Here is a 5,048-nt window from a genome sequence, read left to right on the forward strand (position 1 = left end):
TCCCTACACCTGCATGAATGACTTGATTTCCTTCATCCTCCCTCTCTCACCACTCTCCTGAGATAATTGCCTTTTGCTGTTTGAGTGCTGTGGTGCTGAGCACAGGGGCTGAGAACTGGAAGAGTTTTCTTGCTGAGCTTCATCTGTGGTCTAGCAAGTACTTGTGTGATGGAGGCAGAGTAGCAAAGGGAGCACCTGCAGGAAGAAAATAGAGGAGCTGGAACAAAGAGGAGGTAGTGAAGAGAGTAGTGACAGGGGCTCAAGCTATTTCATACTACAACAGAACATGGAGGATAAAAATGTAACCACTGAAGGAGAATCCTTTTCTACTCATAAAGCTTTACAAAGAATTTCACATTTTCACTACTGCTCTAGAGCCTAAAAAAATAGCTCTGAGCCCTAAGTGTTTCTTGAGTTCTGTCTAGGATTGGCCACTGCTGAGATTATATATGTCTGCTTCTGCTGGGAAATGCTCTGCTAGCTCAAGTGGCAGTATATGTGACATGGCTCTAGTTTGCCAAATCCTGTTGTAACCCTGTTGATGAACACCATAGGGATCAACAAGATTCCACATGTTGGAACAGCTATATTTTTTCTGGTGATTATTCCCTCCCTCCCTCGCTAAATATATACAAATAATATATAAATATAAAAAAAGTATATATAAATTATATAAATTATATTATATAAATATATTTTAAATTATATATAACACCCAGTGTTAAATAGATAAATTCTAAGTTTGTACTTATTCTGAGAGGAAAAGAGTATGTGATGGTAATTCAAGCAAAGCTGTAATATAAAGGAGTAATTCAGCAAGGAGGCTGAATGAAAGTTGCACAAGCTTACTGCCTTTTCCCTAAATTAATCTATGCAGTATAATTGTCTGAAAATAACTAAAAGCTCAGCTGTGAGCTTTTATACACCCCGGAAGAAATGCCTATATATAATTTTTCACAGGAAAGTACTGAAGGCAAAACGCCAGCAATGATTGCATGAAGTACAAAGTAAACTTATTTCATCATAAGGAGAAAATTATAGATTAACATCTATACTTCCTTCTGTTTTTCTGCACCCCCTGCACTCTGATATATCTATATTTCTTATCTGTGGGTGTGGTGCATTTCCTACAGCAGGAAAAGTTCTTGAGGGTTTGGTGTCATGTGGCACAATTAAATATCCTCCTGCTACTTGGCTGCTGTAAATCACACCCTTGCTGGAATACGGAAATGCAGGATTCCCAACCCCTCTTGCACACAGGGACAGCTTAAAGAGTGAAATTTTAGCATTGACAGTATAAGATAAGCACCATCATCATTAAACACTCAGATCTGAAATTACACTCGTACTTTACTTGTGAGTTTAGATTTTTTGCTCTCTTCCCCTCCAACGTGAAGAAATCACTTTTTTTTTTTTTTTAGGTGACATTTTCCACAAGCAGAAGCCAGCAAGGTTTCAGACATCAGCTGCTATGCAAACTGCTCTCCCAAAACACATTAATTTGGGAGGGCTTTTATGAGTGTAGCATCTAATGCCTTGCTGCTTTCAGTTTTACCTTGTCAGGGCTCAGATGGGAGTTGTGGTTAAAAGCTGCACCGATACCCAAATCAGAACGTAAGGGTGTGCATTGGCTGGGAGCTGACCGGGTTTAAGGAATCACCTGCAGCTGAATTGAGTCTCGGATGGGAAGTAGGAAGTGCTGTACTCACGCTTCCTGTATAAATAAATGCGGCTTTCCCACAGCTACTGCATACAAGCTGCGACGTGCTTTTAGGATCTAATGGCAGCGTGCACTTAATAGCAGGGAGGGGATGATTTCTCGGAGTGGCACAGGGGCTGGGAGGCGAGTCCTGCTGCAGTCCTTAAAAGTGTACAGCTGTCAGATACCCAGAGAAGAGGAAGGGCGTGTGGGAGCAATCTGCTGCGCTCCTCACTGCGAGCTTCAGGGGTCTGTGACATCGTGGTGCTTGGGAACGCCGGAGTCTGAGCGCAGCTACTGAAAAGTCACACAGCTGGCAGTGAGTGTGAGTGCTGCTCTCCTTTCAAGGTATGTTGGAATACAGCTTTCTGTCGGTTTTTTTCTTGAGAGCAAAGGATAGCCTAAAAGAACAGAAAGCCAGCCTTTGCTTCTAATGGAAGAAAGTAGAAGAGGGTTGGTTGGTTGTTTTTTGGGGTTTTTTTCTCCAGAGGTAAGGACTAGAATTATTAAATAGCTAAAATAAATGTTATTTGTGGTTCAGGTAAAATCAAACTATGTGGTGCTTAGAGCTGAAGCAAAAGGAAACCTTGGTGTCCTGACTGTTAAAGGCTGAAAATAAATCAATATCAAGTACTTCCCAAAAGGGTGAAATTACTTTTGTCAGTGTAACTTTCAAAGAAATATCTGTGTGAAAAGATCTGTGTTTAAAAATGCTGCAGTATTAGGATGTATCTGTGTGGAAGGCAGTTGCTGAAATGGCATACTATCAGTATGTTTTAATTTAAATAGAAGAACTTTCATACTGAAAAAATGCCTGATTAAGCTGGAAGAAGGCTGAGTTTAAAATGCTGAGGTTTCCTCCTGGTTTAAAGGCATTTCTTCTGCCACAGTCTCATGCAGCTGGTATCAGGAAGGAAAAAATATGTTCATCGGTATTGTAAGTGTTAACTTCTAATCCGTGTTAATGTACACTTCTAATCTGCTCAGGGTTTAGGGTTATGTGGTTTATGTAAGCACATACAAAATATACACCATACTTTTGTTTTCTAGTTTGCATTTAAAATTTTTTTGACACGAAGAATAGACAACTGCATTTGCTGGAATGTTTGCACTGCTTTCTCATCATAAGGCTTTCTCAGTGCAAAGCAGCTTTAGTAATGAAGATGTTTCAGTCTAGTTTGTTTTAGAGCTCTGAATTTCTGTAATACAAAAGCATTCTGCTTCCCAACTGTATGCAGCAATATCAAATGTCTTCCTTCAGAGAGCACTGTAAGTTGTAAAATATTTAGATTTACTATAGTAAAGAATGCCTTGCAGGGTGACTTCCAATCCTCTTGGTAAATAGACACTGAATGCTTTTAAGAAGTAAATTTTAGCAGAGATATAGGCCATGACTGAAATACCCCTGTGCAGCTTTCCAACTGTGTGTGAGCAGGCAGAGCAGTCTGATATGTTTGGCTGCCCTCAGCCTGAAGGGCAAGTGGACTTGTTAAGGGCAGGCACTGGGTTTGGGATTCCAATATTTACGGAAACAGAAGTTTCAAAATCCTGTCCTGAAATATTTTTCAAAATGTTGTGATTCTTGTCCTGTATAGGACTTGTCTATGCCTGAATGTGAGTGGGGGTCTGGGTTGTTGCTTTAACGTGAAAGTGGCTGAAACCCTTCCGTCAATAAACACAAGCTATTTTGGAGAAAGTACCACATTGATAAGGGCATGGCTGCAGTTACACTGCTGAAAGTAATGCTTTAGATTATGGATTGACAAGTGTGTGTTTGCAATGTGTCTAAAGCTGTAGTAAAGTGGGAGGTATTCTTTCAAAATAAACCAGAGCTACTCCAGAGCCAAGCCAGTATGATGAGAATCAGACTCATTTTCTCCCATGCATCTTGCTGTCTGATGGGGGTATTTCACACAAAGTCCTGTCTGCTCACACAAGGACACAGAAACCTCCCCAGGCTTCATGTAGAACTAACATTTGGCAACCTGGTAAAGTTTCTGTTCCCCATGCTGAAGTGTATTCTGCGTGCACCTTGCTGGTGGTCATGATCTTTCCTGCAGATGTGACATTTTGGTGATTTTGTTTGTGTGATAGTATGCTTTGGGGCAGAAGTTATCAATATAAATAGCAAACAATATGGAGTTTTTCTCTCTAGGTAGGTTCTTGGATTGCACTCTGTTCTCTAAATGCTTCATAAGCTTTGTAGAAACTAATAGTGTAGAAGTGGTTGTCTGCCCTTTCCCTTCTGGTGGAGGAAAGAATGTACTTGTCCATATTATTATTGTTACTTTAAAATGCAGCAAGTGAGAAGCAGCAAGTCACTCCATAGGGAAACAAGCAGTGCTAATGCTTAACCTGGTTTGCAGCTCATTAGTATGCCTCTGATAATATCGGTGGTGTGAGCCTGAGCCCTGTGCCTGCAGTTCACCCTGTCCAGACCTTTCAGTGACTTTTAGTGGTGAGACCCAGTGGAGTGTGTTGCTTTGATGTAGCTCGAAAGAACTGCTATAGACTTGCTGTCCCTCTTGTTGAGTGGGGAGTTTTCTTGAATGTGTCTGAAACTTCACAGTGCCTGTAGGTTGTACATATCAGATCCATAAATATCTCCTGGGCTAGTAGTACTGTGATATCTGAGACCATAATTACAGCTCTGGGCCCATGGATATCTCAGGCACACGTGAACAAAATACTGTGGCAGGCTGCCAGCGTTGCTGTGAACTGAGTCCATCAGACCTCCTTGCACATCCTAAAGCAGACATTGCCTTCAGCTTCGTGAGCCTGATTCTGGAGCTGTGCTTTTCCTCTGGGTGCTTGCCCAGAGGTGGGTACAGTTCCCTCCTCTTCCTTGCGTTTCTCTGTGCCAAAGCAGAGCCCGATATAATGCACTTCACAAATTCTCTTCTTTGCCCTTAACATTCATTCCATTTGAAAATTAATCTTCTTTTGGTCTGCAAAGAGAAACATTGAACAAAACAAGAAAGAACAGATCCGAAGGGAAAGACAGCAATGATATTAAGCTCAGCCTCCAGCATTCTGTATTTCTGCTGAAGCACAGCTGGGCTCCAGTGCTAGACTATGAGCCTTCTCACTTGACAGAAGCACAGGTCTGAGGGCCATCGAACACTGCAAATTTACCTAGTCTTGGACAAACATTTACAGAGATGCTTGTGCCAAATAACTTTTTGCTGATCAGTAAGAAAATAGTGTTCAGTAATCGTTCTGTGTCTTCTAAATGGTTTCGGCTCAGTGGGAACTGAATGGGCTTTACATTCATAAAGTAGGTCACTGCAAGGAGATACTAAAACACAAAAAAAAAAAGACAAAAAAAGAAAAAAAAAATATAGTATCT

At 41.0% G+C, this 5,048-nt stretch overlaps 1 protein-coding gene across 3 annotated transcripts in view; it reads left to right on the forward strand.

Moving 5' to 3' along the window:
• RNF144B (ring finger protein 144B) overlaps positions 1–5,048 on the forward strand; it is a 95,950-nt gene that overhangs the window by 40,707 nt on the left and 50,195 nt on the right. The window contains exon 1 of one of the 3 annotated variants that reach the window (XM_017730695.1): positions 1,607–2,047. The exons of 1 other annotated variant lie outside the window; for it this stretch is intronic. The gene's annotated coding sequence lies outside the window, so the exon portion shown is untranslated. Of the gene's footprint in view, positions 1–1,606; positions 2,048–5,048 lie in introns of those variants that run through there. One more of the 3 variants, XM_008630907.2, reaches the window with a different exon arrangement.

Source organism: Corvus brachyrhynchos, unplaced genomic scaffold (genome assembly GCF_000691975.1).
Source record: "Corvus brachyrhynchos isolate BGI_N302 unplaced genomic scaffold, ASM69197v1 scaffold43, whole genome shotgun sequence".
NCBI lineage: Eukaryota > Metazoa > Chordata > Aves > Passeriformes > Corvidae > Corvus > Corvus brachyrhynchos.